Below are 18085 nucleotides of genomic sequence, written 5' to 3'. Positions count from 1 at the left end.
TGCCGGGCCTCCGTCTGCTTCTCCCTCTGGGCGCCCGGCCCCGCCTCCAACACGGCCAGGCCCCGCCCCCGCCCCGCCCCCTGTCCTCTTCCTGGGACGCGGACCTCCGGCTCTGATGATCCATATCCCTAATCGCTCTATATGGGGTTGTTTTGAGTCTGTAAACAAAAAAAGCAAAACAAAACAGAACTACCAGGAAGTGTTCATTGTAACGTGCTCTTACTGTTAGAGCCAAACAGCCGATGTGGTTCACCTGAGGTGAGCCTCCACCTTACCTTCTGAGAGGTGGACGCGTCCTCAAATCCTAACCCCATCACAAAGGCCTGATGTTGAAGACTCAGCTCTGCACCCTGATCCTCACAGGAGCTGCTTCTGGCAAGAACTGCACTTCCTCGCCATCCCGGGATGCTTCCCGCGTTCGGCCAGCTGAGTGCGATCGCTCTATCGACCTCAAACTAGCCCGGCTCAGGGGTAGATTTTGTGTGGGCGGGAAGATAAAATCAGCTGGCCTGACCTTCTCCGAGCTGTTGTAGGCCTGCCTACCTGTTATGGCAAAATTAGAATAGCACCCAACCACATCACACATTAAACATACTTGTTGGGTTTTGCTGTAAATGTTATTTGATCAAAATGGAGACAAGTGAGGAGATTGTGCCAATGTTTATATAAAAAAGAGGGAGATAGAAAGATAAATGTATATTTACTTATCTGGAACAGAAAAGGACAATGGAACTACATACCATCAAAAGGAACAGCTTTCTATAGAAAAAGGGAAGAAACGAATTAGAATAGAAACAAGAGCTACACTTCTTGGAATATACCTTATTTTGTAGATTCAAGAAACCATGTAATATGTTATATAATTGTAAAAAAAATTAAATGATAAAAAAGCAATATCTAGGGCGCCTGGGTGGCTCAGTTGGTTAAGCGACTGCCTTCAGCTCAGGTCATGATCCCAGGGTCCTGGGATCGAGTCCCGCATCGGGCTCCCTGCTCTGCTGGGAGCCTGCTTCTCCCTCTCCCACTCCCCCTGCTTGTGTTCCCTCTCTCGCTGTGTCTCTCTCTATCAAATAAATAAATAAAATCTTAAAAAAAAAAAAAGCAATATCTAATACTGCAAGTGAAATTTTTAAATTGCTGGTGTAACCACATTGTGAAGAAGTAAGACCAAGATAACAACCAACACTCTTGGGGCACCATCCGAGGGTACTAGAGGACCAACTCATGATTTTGAAAACCAGTAAGTAAAAGGAAAGAATCAAACATTTCTTTTGCCTTTTCTATACAAACTCTACTTCAGGGTAACCAAATAATTGATGAGGGGTTATTTCTTTTTATAGTATCTCAACTATTAGAGGAATGATAAAATTAAAATATCACCATTTTCCAACTTTTAATGAATTAATGGATCTAGGCAACGATCACCAATGGTTGCAAATATCTCAAAAAGAACGACAACCAGACAAGGTGTGGCCCTGAGGGAGATACCTTTGGTATCTATGGAGATACCAAAAACCCTGCATCTGAATCCAGTCAAGTAACTAGACTGTTACTAGTTACAGTCACATGTTAAATGACGCCATAAGGTGCCAAATAGCAAAATCCAGACTATAGTAAACTCCACAGAACAAGCAACCTGGTTTTTATTCAACAACAAAAACTGTAAGTAAAAAGAAGAGAGATGAAGGCAAAAACCTATAAAAAGTATTTGAGATATTCATTTGCAATGAACTGACTTTATTTGGATCCTGATTCAAACAAACTATTAGAAAAATCAGTTCTAGGGCGCCTGGGTGGCTCAGTTGGTTAAGCGTCTGCCTTCAGCTCAGGTTATGATCCCAGGGTCCTGGGATTGAGCCCTGGGTCAGGCTCCCTGCTCAGCGGGGAGTCTGCTCTCCCTCTCTCTTTGCCCCTCCCCCAGCTTGTGCTCTCTCTCCTCTCTCGATCACTCTCAAATAAATAAATAAAATCTTAAAAAAATAATAAAAAAAATCAATTCTATAAATAGACACAAGTGTTTTAACACTGGCTAGATATTTGATGGTATTAATTTTTTATGTTGTTTTTGGGTTTTGCGGTTATGTTTTTAAAACATTTAGAAATGTTGAAATATTTACAAATGAAATGATAAGATGTCTGGCTTCCCCCCCCCCCCCCGCCAAAAATAATCCTGGGTTGAGGGGCAGGGGAAGGCATAGCGATATAGAAGAAACAAGAGTAGCTGTGAGTTGATAACTTTTGAAGCTGAGTGAAAGGTACTGAGGTTCATTATATACTATTTTCTTTACATTTGTATTAGCTTGGAAATTTCAGTGATAAAAAGGTTTTTAAAAATCCTTTGGAAAGAGTTCTTAGAATTTTGCTTTTGAAATGACTTAAGTTGAGTAACTCATTTAATTTGGCTATGATTTGTTAGAAACCCGTTCATATTTTGGAATGCTTTCCAAGTGGGAAAATAATGGTAATAACAGTAATTAGTACACATCCAGCACTTAGAGTGTGCCGAGCTCAGTGTTTTGCTCATTTAAATCTTGTCAACAGTCTTCAAAGTTGGTGGTATAATTTTCCCATTTTTTCTATAGGATTACAGAGGAGGAGGAAACTGAAGCCCAGAGAGATTGAGTAACTTGCCGGAAGTCACACAGTAAATGGAGGAGTCAGGATTTGAACACATGCAATTTGGCTTCACAGTCCATGCTCTTAACCACTATGTTAATCTACGAATTATTTTCCAATAGAAGAACATTTTTATGAACACTGGATTGAACGATTAATGAAGTTGACAAATGTGATACTTCGTACACATTTATTTAACATTTATTAACTTTTTGAATTTTTTTTCTTTGTATTTTAGAGCAATATTTTTTTTGCAAGGTCCCAAATATTTTCATAGGCCCAAATATCACACAGGCCCTATACCTGGAACCTCTCCTGCACAGTGTATATAAGACAGCCTGAGAGCTAGGGCAGAAACTGTGAATTACTGGGCGCCTGGGTGGCTCAGTCGTTGGGCGTTGCCTTCGGCTCAGGTCATGATCCCAGGGTCCTGGGATCGAGCCCCGCATCGGGCTCCCTGCTCCGTGGGAAGCCTGCTTCTCCCTCTCCCACTCCCCCTGCTTGTGTTCCTGCTCTCGCTGTGTCTCTCTCTGTCAAATAAATAAATAAAATCTTTAAAAAAAAAAAAGAAACTGTGAATTACCAGGTATACTTTAGCCTGATCCTCTTGTCCTGCAGATCTCTAGGTTTTGTCAACTTTCAATATCCTTCCTGATTGTTTCCATCAGCCTCCTTTAGTATAACCATAACTCACCTTCTTGAGTGGGCCCCCGTCCGTGCCGATCATTGATTCTGTTTTGACCGGCTGCTATTGGTTTGCCTCTAGAGAATGCATTTTGGCTTTCCCAGGTCCCCCCCACCCCTACCCCCCCACTGGCTCATAGGCTGCCTGGCCACCCTTTGGTCAGAATTCATAGCATCTGGGCCAGAGAAAGGCCATGAGAGGGTCAGAGCACATCTCACTTCAAACTGTCTTCCCAGTCCCCACGGATAGTTTGTTTTTTTTTTTTCCCCAAAGATTTTATTTATTTATTTGAGAGAGAGAGAGAGCACAAGCAGGGGGTGGGCATGGGAAGGGGCAGAGGGAGAAACTGACTCCCCGCTGAGCAGAGAGCCTGATGCGGGGCTCGATCCCAGGATTCTGAGATCACCACCTGAGCCAAAGTCAGATGCTCAACCGACTGAGCCACCCAGGTGCCCTCCCCCACCCCCCAACTGATAGTTTAGTCTGTGCCTGAGGACTTTGGAAGATTCTATCCAGTGGGATTCCTGGCTCTAGCTTCTGCGTAGTGGCCACCTGGATATGGCAATAGCCTAACCAGTGGGCAGTAGAAAAACTACAAGGCCTCCACACCATGTGCCCATGGATTCCTCCAATGCTGCCGGCGGGTAGGGAGGTTAGGGGACCCTGGGCTCCCTCCTGCCCCTCAGCCATCTTGTTGTGTCTTTTCTTCCACTTGAGACAGTCCTGTGCATTAATTTTAGTATCAGTTAATCTACCGTAAAAGTTTTGAGCTGGGAGGGAGGGACAGAGTGTACTTTTCCCTGGGCCCTCACCTGCGAGGAAGAGCTACTAGCCATGAACCCTCCTGAAAGGTAACGCTGAAAATGGGATGAGTGCATTCTAAGCATGATTTAATGAGAATTCCGTAATGTACCAAAGAATAAAAAGATAAGCATAGACTGACTTAAAGACCAAAAGGGCAGAATAACTTTGAACTTCCAGATCAACTTTTCCTCCAAAACATACATTTAAAAATCTTTATTGATAGCAAGACTGAAGGATTTTGGTTCTGTGGTCTCCTATGCAAGTGTATTGATGATTCCAAAGGCTAAGGCCTTTCAGCATTGGTTTTCTCCTTTGCTAGTGAATAAATAAAGTGCTCCTAGTTGAGTTGCCTCTGTTGGTCCCTGCCCTGCCCCTAGAGCCCCTGGAACCTTAAGAGGTCTTCCGAATTCTAAATAAAAAAAATCTTGAAAAAAAAAAAAGTTTAAAAGGGCGCCTGGGTGGCTCAGTTGGTTAAGCGACTGCCTTCGGCTCAGGTCATGATCCTGGAGTCCCGGGATCGAGTCCCACATGGGGCTCCCTGCTCGGCGGGGAGTCTGGTTCTCCCTCTAACCCTACCCCCTCTTGCGCTCTCTCTCTCTCAAATAAATAAAATTTAAAAATCTTAAAAAAAAAAAAAAGTTTAAAAAAAAAAAAAGAGGTCTTCCGAATTCAATAGTTGGCCTGTTCAATCCTATCTAGTTAGGAAATTTTAAAATGGCCCAAGGCAAATAAGACTCAGCTGCCACAAACACAGCCTGATATCACCGAGAAGAAAAACGAGAAAAGGACAAAGCCCTGCGGCATTTTATCTTGTAAATATTTATGTTGCTATTTGCATCATGCCAAGTGAAAAGGGGCTGGTACACAAATTACGGTTCTTGTGATGTGAAGTAGTCCAGAGTGTGCTAGGAGAGGGTTTTCTGAGCATGGTGGTGGTATGGTGTGGGGACAGATGAGTTAAAATGGAAAACGAGATATGATAGGTAGAGGAAGTAGGGTGAGCCACCATGTTGCACAACTACGGGGATGCCATTCATTAGAGTCAAGTGAATGTTGCCCCCTGGGACTGCACAGTGCACCACCTGCGTCCTGGGACTCAGGGTAGAGGGTAAATGTTGGTTGAACTTCGCTGAATGCAAAGGATGGTTTCATCTTCTTTTACATTCAAATCTAGAGATAAGATAAGCATTGCCTGAAGTGTGGTCCACAGAACAGTAGTCCTAGAGAAGTGTTTTTCCAGAAAGGGGAAATGCTGCAAGCAAATTAATCTGTCATGAGAATCATAATGCACATTATATAATACAGGCTCTAAGAAGTCCTGAGATTAAAAGAATTTCTTTTTTCACTTAGTTTTGAACTCAGAATTTCCCATCTCATTTGAGCATAGGATTCCCCCTTCCCTCCCTTTTTGGGTAACGTAATATTTCTACAGACACTTGAGAAACACTCTACCAGGGCATCTCGATATATGTAAACTGTGCTCTATTCACAGTCCTCAAATCCAAATTTGAAGGCTGTTTTCTGAGTTTGCCCGTGGAAAAAAAGTCATGTTATTCATTTATTCATTTATATATTCATTTAACTAACATTTATGGAGTGTCTATATTGGTCCCTATGCTAGGAATAACAAAAGATGCCCTAGCCTTCCAAGAATTCATGGTGAAGAGAAGAATACAGAACTCTAAGCAATTACAAGATGACTGAAAAGATTGTGGGATAGAATAAGTTTGTGTTGCTTCACACACTCCATCATTCACATGGACATCGACAGCAGCTGGGTGGGGGCAGGGAGAATCCACCTGGCCAGGGTGTCTCAAGCTATTTGTGGTGAAGATCCTGTTGGGTGGTTGTGATCTTTCGATTTATTATAAGTAATAGATATTTGGTCTTCCTAAAACCCTTAGAATTGTTTAAGTAGTAAGAGGAGAAAAGTGTCTTGATGTTTGTAACAAACCCCTTTCAAACACATCTGAGTTTATGTCATCGAGTGACTTTTGGAAAGCCCCTAAGGATGGGGGCTGGTTGCGAAGGGAACCAACAAGGTGCTTAGAGAGTTGGAACTCTCCGTGCAGGCACCACCCACCCTCACCCATCTTCGGAGAGGAGAGAGGGGCTGGAGACTGAGTTCAATCACCAGCGGCCAAAATTTAATCAATCGTGCCTATGTAATGAAGCCTCGTAAAACCGCCAAAGGTCTGGGTTTGAAGAGCTTCCAGGTTGGTGACCATGTGGAGGTTCTGGGAGAATGGCGCCCCTAGAGAGGTCACAGAAGCTCTGTGCCCCTTCCCACATAGCTTGCCCTATGCTTCTCTTCGCTCAGACTGTTCGTCTGTTTCCTTTACAGTATCCTTTATAATAAACTGGTAAATGTAAGTAAATTTTAAATTTGCTGCTCTAGCAAATTAATTGAACCCAAGGAGGGTGCCATGGAAGTCTCCAATCTACAGTCCATGGTCAGAAGCACAAGTGAAAACACAGACTTCCGACTGGCAACTGGAAGGGGGTGGAGACGGTCTTGTGGGACAGAGCCCTTCCCCTGTGGGATCTGAAACTATCGTCGGGTAGCTGGTGTCAGAATTCAGTTGAATTGTAGGACCCTCAGCTGATGTTGGAGAATTGCTTGTTGGGGTTGGAAAAAAAAACACACACAGTGGGGTTTCTCTTTTTCAATCCATTGTGAATTGATACTTTTGCAAAATACATTAAAAATGTATTACGAGGGCGCCTGGGTGGCTCAGTCGTTAGGCGTCTGCCTTCAGCTCAGGTCATGATCCCAGGGTCCTGGGATCGAGCCCCGCATCGGGCTCCCTGCTCTGCGGAAAGCCTGTTCCTCCCTCTCCCACTCCCCCTGCTTGTGTTCCCTCTCTCGCTGTGTCTCTCACTGTCAAATAAATAAAATCTTAAAAAAAAAATGTATTACGAAGTCAGTGTGATACTGCCATAAAGAAAGACATATAGATTAATGGAACAGAATTGAGAGTCCAGGAATAAACCCTCATGTTTATGGTAAATTGATTTTCTGTTTGTTGTTCCTGTGCCAAAACAGTTCAATGGGGAAACAGTACTCTTTCCAACAAACGGTGCTGGAACAACCAGATACTCACATGTAAAAGAATGAAGCTGGATGCCTCCTTACACCATGCACAAAAATCAACTCAAAACTGACCTAAATGTAAAAGCTATTCTTTTTTTAAAAAGATTTTATTTATTTATTTATTTATTTGAGAGAGAGAACGAGAAAGTGCGCGAGTGGGGGTAGGGAGGGGAAGAGGCTGAGGGAGAAGCAGGCTCCCCGCTGAGCAGGGAATCCAGTGGACATGGGGCTCCAGCCCAGGACCCTGGGATCATGACCTGAGCCAATGGCAGCCGCTTAACCCACTGAGCCACCCAGACATCCCTAAATGTAAAGCCTATTCCTAGAAGAAAATACAGGAGTAAATTTTGAAACCTTGGGTTAGGGGGCGCCTGGGTGGCTCAGTCAGTTAAACATCTGCCTTCGACTCAGGTCATGATCCCAGGGTCCTGGGATCGAGCCCTGCATGGGGCTCCCTGCTCTGTGGGAGGCCTGCTTCTCCCTCTCCCAGTCCCCCTGCTTGTGTTCTCTCTCTCACTGTGTCTCTCTCTGTCAAATAAATAAATAAAATCTTTAAAAAAAAGAAACCTTGGGTTAGGCAAGGTCTTCTTAGATACAGTACCGAAAGCACTAGAGATAAAAGAGAAAAAGTAGATAACTGTATTTCATTAAAATGAAAATCTTCTGTGCTTCGAAGGACACCATCAAGAAAGTGAAAACAAAACAAAACAAAACCAAAAAAACCCAAACCAAAGAACGGAAGAAGGTATTTGTAAATCTCATATCTGATAGCGGACTTATACCCAGAATATATAAAGAATTCTTACCACTCAATAATAAAAAAGGATCAATAACCCAATTTAAAAACTGGGCAAAGGGTCCAAATAGACTTTTCTCGAAAGAAGACATACAGACGGCCAAAGATGTGAGCAGGGTTTAGGAAAGCTGATAGGAGACAGTGTATTTCCTCCACATTTGCAACATCAGGAAACTATTAGCACCCGGAGGTCTCAAGGTGCAAGGAGACGGAATAGTTCCAGAATCTATGGCGAGTAGCAGAATGGAAGGGGCTGACCAGACAGGAGTGTACTTTGGGAGGAGGAGGCAGCAGACCCACAGCTTCCAGCAGCAAAGAACGAGGGAAATAAATACCCTAGCCCCACTCTTCCGGCCTTTGATCTCCTGCTAGTACCTCCCCCATTGGCCAAGCCCAAGCCCAAGAGTGAGCCTGAGTTCCGCAGTTGGAAGAATGTGGTGGAAACAGGCCTGAGCAGAGGCGAGTATGTGATTTGGGGAGTAGGAGGTAGAGGTAACATGTATGTGTGGGCTATGGATGTGGAAAACTGAAATGAAAGAAATATTTAGGCGACTGGCAGGGAAGGTGGGGGTGGGAACAAAACGTAAGGCTGATACGGATGGGATAACATTCTTGCTCTCTGAGCACCGGGATGTTCTCCAATGGGCAGATCCAAGGGGCAGTTCAGCTTGGGGCAGGAGTGCCCCCAAAACTGTTGTGTAGGCTCCTGACTTTTGTAGGTTTCAAGCATGGCCCTGCACCAGAGTCAACAGACTTTTTCTTAAAGGGACAGGTGGTAAATATTCTGAAGTCTGCAACCCAACGGCTCGATCACCGCCGCCGTGGTGGGGAAGCAGCCGTTGACAAGACATACATGAGCCGCCTAGTGCTCCAGCACAACATTCTGTATAAACACAGGCAGTGGGCCTGCAGGCCATAGCTGCCCAGCCCCGGCCCTAGACCCCTCCGAACATTGTCATCATTTTGCCTTCAGATAGGTCCGATGTATCTCTTGGAATGGGCCTTTCCCCGGCCTGGACGGATAAGCTGCTGGACCTCTTTCAGAGAGCCAGCAATGAATGGGGCAGGACACCGGGCTTGAATTCCTCCGGCCCTGTAAGGAAGAAGGGAGGCGGGGCCGCAGTTTGCAGCTCCAGCATCTTAATTTCAATATTTTCCTGAAAAAAAAAAAAATGTTAGGTTAAAGGGAGGTTTCCTTTTCTTGCCGGGATCATACCCTAGTTCGGTGAAATGAAGATGAAACTTTGAAATCACACAGACGGGAGTCAAACCTGACCCTTTCTCACTGTTCGGCCTCCTAGAGATGATGCTTGCCTCCTGGGTAACCAGAGCTATGGTTATTACATGTTTGAAATGAAAGGCCAGTTCGCCGTGTCTCCCCTTCTGGACTCCTTTAGGTGCATCTCTCACTCTCTGTGTGCTGCCACCTTCCTTGACTCTGTCTTGGATTCGAGCCAGCCTCGTCTCCCTCCTTAGAAGCTCGGTAAGATTTCTTGTGCAGTGCGCATCACCCACAACGGGGGCGGGGGGGAGAGGTGGGTATATATATTAATTCAGATGAAAGGAGCTGGCAAGCAGCATCGCAATGGACAAAATTAACTTCCCCTTTGTGGTTATTATTCCTGGGACCTCGCTAGACATAGATGCATTACTCAGGACTAATTTTCAAGGGAGGAAAACCCAACTTGGACCTGCGTAGACAACATGGAGAACCCCAAACCAGAACTCTTAGAGACTCTCCTCTGTCTCTCCTCTCTGCTTCTCTCTTTGTGTGCTGGCTTCCTCCAAAAAAAGAGCTCCTCCCAGCTCTGACACCACAGAGAGGCTGACACCTGCTCTCCTTGGGGTCAGATTTACAGTCCTGGGTAAGGAAGGGTTTTTACTTGGGGTAGTTGGAGATCAAACCAGCATCAGTGGACAAAACTCAGCTCTGTCATCAGAGGTCAGTCAGTTCGCATATATGTGAGGAATAGCCTGATAGAAGCAAGGGGTTGGGGCCTGGGGCAAATGAAAGAAACCATCACCCCCAAACAACTTAAATTCCTCCCTCCCCACTCCAAACTTTATAGAGGTCAAATAAAGATATGTGTGCTGCCTCCAAAGACCACGCGGGCTGGGTAAGGAATTCATAACCTTTGAGCTAGAAGATGTCAAGGATCTCTTAGCAATTCGGCAAATGAATCTGCGACGTTGACAGTAAGCAAACAAAGGTGGGAGAGGCTTTTCCAGGCAAGGCAATGCTATTTCCGAAGGATAATTAAGGCAGGGGATGTGCCAAGTTGGGAGGGACATCCTTTAGATTTCATAAAACTCAGCAACTTCTCAGAGTGAGGTCATAAACGCCTTTTAAAAAGACTATCACTCTAGGCTCAGAAAATTCAGTCATGTAAATTCAGTCTGTGCTTATACTTTTGTATCCTTTGACTGGATCGGGCTCTCATTGGACTCAATTAGTGTCAAGTCAAAAGTATGGGTGGTGGAATGGTCTCTCGCTCCGAGACAGGGGCAATGGAAGAGTCCTGGAGACAGGTGATCGTAACCTCACAGAACCTGCCAGATAACTTTGTCCAGGTGCTTGTCAGTGGCCAAAACTTTCCAGGTGGAATTACCTATCATGCAAACCAAGAATGAGCTTAGGTACCCTGAAAGCAGGAATATAAAAAAATGGGACCCAAGAAATGAGGGGGAAATATTTGGGAGGAAGCATATGATATTGAGAAGTATATCAAGGTGCCCATTTTGGAGAGAGCCAGAACTTTTGGGGACTTTCATCCATGTATTTTGCAGTGAGTGTCCTTTTTATTTTGAATCATATATGGGAGACATAGCATCACAATCCTTTCAGTGCTTAGAGCCACTAAAAGAGCTCATGGGACGCCTGGGTGGCTCAGTCGGTTTAGCATCTGCCTTTGGCTCAGGTCATGATCCCGGGGTCCTGGGATCCAGCCCCGCATCAGGGTCTCCCTGCGCTGGTTGAGAGCCTGCTTCTCCCTCTCCCTCTGGCTGCCGCTCCCCCTGCTTGTGCTCATGCTCTTGCTCTCTGTCAAATAAATAAAATCTTAAAAAAAAAAAAAGAGCTCTTTAGGAGCTGTCCTTGAGCCAGAGGTGGGAGGGAGGTCTGTGGCCTCCCGTTTCCTCCTCTCCAGGTACCTCCCTCAGCAGTTCCTTCCCCTGCAGGGCTCAGCCTGCCTCATCATCCCTCCCTGGTAGGACCATTCCCTAGAGTCCCTATTAAAATTTCCTGCCCTGGGGCACCTGGGTGGCTCAGTTGGTTAAGCGGCTGCCTTCGGCTCAGGTCATGATCCCAGGGTCCTGGGATTGAGCCCCACGTCGGGCTCCCTGCTCGGTGGAGTCTGCTTCTCCCTCTCCCTCTGCCTGCCTCTCTGCCTACTTGTGCTCTCTCTCTATCTCTCTGTCAAATAAATAAATAAAATCTTTAAAAAAAAAAAATTTCCTGCCCTTTTATTCCTTCCCCAGGTACCTCTAATCCACAGGGATGATGGTGTTAATGATGACAGAGCATATACATTACTCCCATAACTAGGTAAACTAGATAACCTTTAAAGATGGCAGGATTCCAATGTAATAAAGAAGTATTAATAGCTGTTACACTTCCTAAGTAGTCACAGTCATTCTCAGTTTTGATTTTTTTTCCAGTTGTCCCCATCTCAATAATTCTAACAATGGTTAACAATGGCTAACCATTTAGGCCATTTTTCAATGTTTCAATTTTTCAATTTTCAGGCACTCCTCTAAGCTCTTTATACTAACTCATGCCTCCCCACAATCCCGAGTTAGGTTGTTATCTCCAAAATGGATGAGGAAAGGCATCACTTTGCAGATAAGGAGATGAGGCGTGCAGAGGTTATGTAGCCATGGACACGAGGTCACCCACTGGTAGTTGATCACACCAGGATATCACACCAAGGAGTCTAGCTCTAGAATCCTCCATTCAAGTTAGCCAAGGCAATAATTCAAGTTTCTTCACTACTCCTTTCTGGCACAAAAATGTTCTACAAGACAAAACCAGAGAGGGAGACAAACCATAAGAGACTCTTAATCTTAGGAAACAAACTGAGGGTTGCTGGGGGGGGCGGGTAGGGAAACTGGGTGATGGACATTGGGGAGGGTGTGTGTTGTAATGAACACTGGGTATTATATAAGACTGATGAGGGCGCCTGGGTGGCTCAGTTGGTTAAGCGACTGCCTTCGGCTCAGGTCATGATCCTCCCTCTCATGCTCTCTCTCTATCTCATTCTCTCTCTCAAATAAATAAATAAAATCTTAAAAAAAAAATATTAAAAAAATTAAAAAAAAAAAGACTGATGAATCACAGACCTGTACCTCTGAAACAAATAATACATTATAATTCACTGAATTTAAATTAAAAAAAAAAACTGTTCTACCTCTAAAATGTATTGCCTGTCTATCTACTACTCTCCATCTCTCTATCTCCAGCACCGCTACCAAAGAAGAAACCACCATAAGATATCATCAAGAAATGAGTTCCACCAGAGCAGGGTCTTGGTCTTGCTCCTCTCTGTCTCCCCAGGGCTGGCTGGCACATTGTAGAGATTCAATAAATATGGACAGAGTGAATGATTTCCTAACTGAAATCAAGAAGCATGCATTGAACACTTATTCTGTTTTTCAGAGAAAACTGTTGACTTTCTTTCTTTTTATAATCTAATTGTGCCTGCTGTACTCTATTCATTAGAAGTGAGTCAATAAGTCCAGCCCACACTCTAGGGGAGGGGATTATACAAAAGTGTGAATACCAGGAGGTGCGGGTCACTGGGGGCCATTTTGGAGTCGCCTACGACATAGTTTTTCCCCAATTTTTTTCTACTGCTAACATGCTCTTCTAAATATCCTATTGCCTGCATTACATATTATTTCCTTCTGATACATTTATTGGCTAGAAGAGTAAGAACATATATATATATTTTTAGATTTATTTATTTATTTTATTATTATTTTTTTAAAGATTTTATTTATTTATTTGAGAGAGAGAATGAGAGAGAGAGAGAGAGAGAGCATGAGAGGGGGGGAGGGTCAGAGGGAGAAGCAGACTCCCTGCCAAGCAGGGAGCCCGATGCGGGACTCGATCCCGGGACTCCAGGATCATGACCTGAGCCGAAGGCAGTCGCTTAACCAACTGAGCCGCCCAGGCGCCCTATTTATTTATTTTAGAGAGAGAGCATGAGCAGGGGGAGGGGAAGAAGGAGAGGGAGCGAAGCAGATTCCCTGCTGAGCGCAAAGCCCCACCTGGGGCCCCATCCCAGGGCCCTGAGATCATGACCTGAGCGGAACACTCAACCACCCAGATGCCCCAAAGGGTAAGAACGTCTCAAAGGCTGCCAGTGCACACTGACTAATAATTGCTTTCTAGAAAGCTTCTCATCATCAGTGGACGGGAACACTCATCTCACCACATCTTCATCATCATCTTTGTTGTAAAATTCTTTGCTTATTTGAAAGATTTCTCTTTCTTTCGATTTGCATTTGAGGGTAAACTTTCCCCCGCCACCCCGACATGTTTATTAGCCATTTGTATTTTTTCTCTTATGAGTTTTCTATTTTATATCCTGTACTTCTTTTTCTATTGGAGATTTAGTGCCTTTCTTATCAATTTGTAAGTGCTTCACACATAAAGATATTAACAATGGCTAGAATTTTGGGGGGATAATGGTTTTATTGAGATATCATTTACAGACACCATAATCAATTTTAGAACATTTTCATCACCTCAGAAAGAAACCCCAATGCCCCATAGCTACCACTCCTTACTTTCTCATCCCCTTCCAGCCCTAAGGAACTACTAGTCAACTTTCTGTCTCAATGGATTTGCCTATTCTGGGCATTTATTTATTTATATATTTATATATTTTATTTTTTTTAAAGATTAATTTATTCATTTGGGAGGAGGGGCAGAGGGAGAGAATCTCAAGCAGATTCTCCGCTGAGCCAGGAGCCAGACGTGGCGCTCAATCCCACAACCCCAAGATCACAAACCGAGCCAAAACCAAGAGTTGGATGCTCAACCAACTGAGCCCTCGAGATGCCCCTATTCTGGGCATTGAATATAAATGAGATGATATACTCTGTGGTCTTGTGTCTGGTTTCTTTCCCTTTAATAATGTTTTCAAGGTTCATTCACGTTGTAGCATGTATCAGAACTTCACTTTTTCTATGGCTGAATAATGTTTCATTGTGTGGATAGACCACACTTTGTTTATCCATTCATCAGTTGATGGACATTTGAGTTATTTCCACTTTCTGGTTATATGCATAATACTGCTATGAACCTTCACATATGAGTTTTTGTGTGGATCTATTTTTTTCATTTTCCTTGGGTGTATACCTAGTAATTGGAATTGTGGGGTCAATTGCTAACTCTACGTTGAACTGTTTGAGGAACTGCCAAACCCTTTTCCCCAGTGGCTGCCTGGTACTGCATTCCCGCTACCAGGGTATGAGGGTTCTGATTTCTCCACATCCTCAACGACACTTGCTATTGTTTATCTTTTTTATTATCGCCAAACTAATGAGTATGAAGTAGTATCTTACTGTGGTTTTTATTTGGATTTCCCTTATGGTTAATGCTGTTGAGCATCTTTTCATGTGCTTGTCGGCCATCCATATATCTTTTCAGAGAAATGTCTGTTCAAATCCTGTGAATGGGAAGGATTTCATTGGAGGAATTGGGGCCAGAAGGAACCTGCAGTGGAGCGAGACCAAGACAGAGCCGTAGGTTTGAGACTTGGTTCCCCCCAACTTCTAGCAGTGTGATTTCTGGGTTTCTGAAGCTCTTCACCTGTTTGCAAGTCTTTTAGGTGGGGATAATAATAATACCTATTTCACGAGACCACTGTGTGGCTGACATGAGAACACATGCATGTAGGATTTAGCAGAGCACCTGACACACTGAAAACACACAATAAGTGGGAGCCCTTTTCATGATTTGTAAAGGTACCAACGTGATAAGGACCGTGGAGGAGGAGGAGGAGACCCGACAGTTGAAGCAAAAAGATGTTTTCTGGCCTTCTTTCTTATTAAAGACAAGTTTTCCTCTAGTCCATGGCCTGAGCAGCCTTAGGGAGGAGTGATCTTGTTGGTTTTTCAGGTTGATCAAAGATATTTTCAAAGATATTTAATTAACTCACTAATCCATGGGGAAATAGTGATGAATATGTTTTGAACATTTTGATTAACACTTCGTAATAATTTGAAGAATTTGAAATATGTTTATTAACTGTTTCTCCAGAGAGAGATGACATATCAGTCTTTGGTAATTTCAGGGTCATTTACATTATCAATTAAAGTACAATTGTATCCAATGCCTTGCTCATGCATTCAATTCCATATAGACATATAGAGCTCCCAGTATGTGCTAGACACTGTTCCAGGCACTAAGTATACAGTGGTGAACACAAAGTCTTTGCACTCAAAAAGTTCTTGTCCTAATAAGGTGAAATATTAAAAATCTATTCATTCAACAAATGTTTTTTGAGTACTTACTATGTGCTTGGGATACACCTGTGAACAAAAAGCAAAAATCCTTGTCCTCATAGAACTTACATTCTAATGGGAAGAGACAGACAATAAAACATAAGCAAAATAAATGAGGAAATTCTACAGTTTGTTACAGGTGATAAGTATCATTGAAAAAGAAAATAAAGCAGTTAAGGGAGAGCGGGGATAGGGAGCTAGAATTGCAATTTTTAGGTCAGGGTGAGCATCACTGAGAAATGGAAGGAGCTGAGAGAATGAGGTATGTGGATGTCTGAGAAAAGAAGGTACCAGGCAGATGGAACAGCAAATGCAAAGGTCCTGAGGCAGGAGCATTCCTGTTAGAAATAAGGACAACAAGAAGTGGAGTGAGCAAAGGAAAAAGTAAAAGTTAGAGGGAGAGAGGAGAGGGGATAGATCATAGATCCCATAGGGTCTTGCCCAGTGAAAAGGTCACCATTTCTGAAATTCAGAAACAAATAAAAAGCAAGGAATATATTTCTTGCTAAGCAAAGGACAGCTGCATTGTAAGGCAGAGCCTGTGACCAAAGAAATCTGTGGTCTTACATGGTGTTTTGGGAAGTGTGGGTTCAGAGATTCACACTTTTAGAAGCTGGACTGTTTGGGGGCTGAGCTGACCTTTAGCTAAGGAGGCAGGATTGCTGGAGTGTGGCTGTCGCTGACTGGCTGAATTTCTGAAGCGGGAAGCTGTCACCGAGTGAGAGGTTGTCACTGATGGGTGGAAAGATTCTGGTTGTTGTACTATGACCAAAGAACAATTAGTCTTTTCCTTTGTTCAACTTAGAATGAACACACTTGTCACCCTCCGCTTTGCCAGGCCACCGTAAAGGCTTTGTCCTTTACTCTGAGGGAACCGGGGAGGTACTGGAGGATTTCTGAGCAGAAGGTGACAGGATCTCATTTACATTTTCAGAGGATCACTCTGGCTGCTGTGTAGGCAAGCGGGGAAGTTAGAAGGTCACTGCCGACCGTCATCCTGGTGGGAGGAGATGTGGCTTGAACGATGGTGGTAGTCATGGGGGGGAATGAGAAGGGAATATCCCCGTTTTGGATAGGTTTACACACCACAAATAAACAAGGTAATCCAATTCGGCTAAGAGATAGCAGTGAAGGGAATAATATTTACCTTCACATGAGGTGATAGGACTAGATGACATTATAGAGTAACCAGGCGGGGCTACTTTAGGAGGGGTGAGGGAAAGCCTCTTTGAAGAGGAAGACCTCAGAGATGAAAAGGAGCCAGTTAAGACCTTAAGACAAGAGCCGTGGGGGGGGGGAGGGGCAGAGCCAAGACCAGTGTGAGTCGAAGGTGGAAGGGGGGTAAGGGTAGAGGCATAAATGGGGGAGGGAGAGAAAAGAGGAAGCCAGATCTTTCCAGGCCTTGAGTGCAGAGAATGGACTGAGAGGGGCAAGAATAGAATCAGGAAGTTGGAAACAGAGACCATTCTATACTAGACGCTATCATCATGGAAATTCTATGAGGCCTCATTAAAGTCATTAAAGTCATAAAGTAAAATCCAACCGGGAAGTCTTTCTTGTGCCAAGGATTCTTTGTTGTTTGCCAAATTATGACTCATATAAATAATGGTATAAGTTAAGGGGTAGCTATGGTGTGTGGACCAGTAAAAGAGACAATCACCTGTCCTCTGACCTTTAATGAAAAGTCTAGATTAGTCTAAAAACAATAAAACATCTGAACAGTCAAGGAAAAAAAAAGGAAAGTCTGGATTAGTCTAGACAATGTCTTTTCCACAACTAAACTGTGATACATGTCTTCCACCATGTGATCATGAAAAATGGGGGTAACATTTACTGGGGGGCTTCCTGAATGCAGGTGTAAAGGGCACAGAGAACACAGTTGTCAAGCCAGCATGACCTGGGGTTCAACAGCAGAGGGGCATGGAGTAGGTCCCCTATCTTTTAGAGTTAGCTCCCAAGGGTAAGGAGGGTGCTTTATCCACCTTTGCAACCCCGGGGCTCCTGGCACAGCCCCTGGTAGACAGTGGGAGCTGAGTAACCTTTTTGTTGCATCGGAATTAAGCATGTCAGTGAGATCAACAGTACTGAAATAAGAGCCTGTTAACTCAGGAAAAGCAGTCATCTTGCATCTTTTGGTTCATCATCCAGTGTGTGGATTAGTCATAACTTCTCTCAATCCTACTACTTCCTTTTTTATATTTCCTGTCTTTGAGCACATCATTTCACTCTGAAAACTCCACTTGCACAGGTCATCACCCAGGGAGAGGTCCAATGCAGGCCAATTTTACTCCTTCTTTAGCAAATAACAGTTTTTAAAAGTTCGGTGGAGATTGAAATTCATATCATATAAAGATCTTAAGATAGGGGCCAACTTATTTTTTAGGGCGTTCTCTGTGCATTGTCTTTAATTCCAAACAATCCTAAGAAGTATCGAGCTAGTATTAGTCTCATTACAGAGGTGAGGAAATTGTCACGGAGGGGCAAAGAAATTTGGCCAGGGTCACAAGCCGGTATGAGGGGGAGGTGGAATTCAAATCAGGGTGTTCGATTGCACAGTGGCATTGCTCCTTACTCCTCT

The sequence above is a fragment of the Leptonychotes weddellii genome, chromosome 5, assembly GCF_054177405.1.
Source record: "Leptonychotes weddellii isolate Sample4059 chromosome 5, ASM5417740v2, whole genome shotgun sequence".
Taxonomy (NCBI): domain Eukaryota; kingdom Metazoa; phylum Chordata; class Mammalia; order Carnivora; family Phocidae; genus Leptonychotes; species Leptonychotes weddellii.
This window is presented reverse-complemented; position numbering follows the sequence as displayed.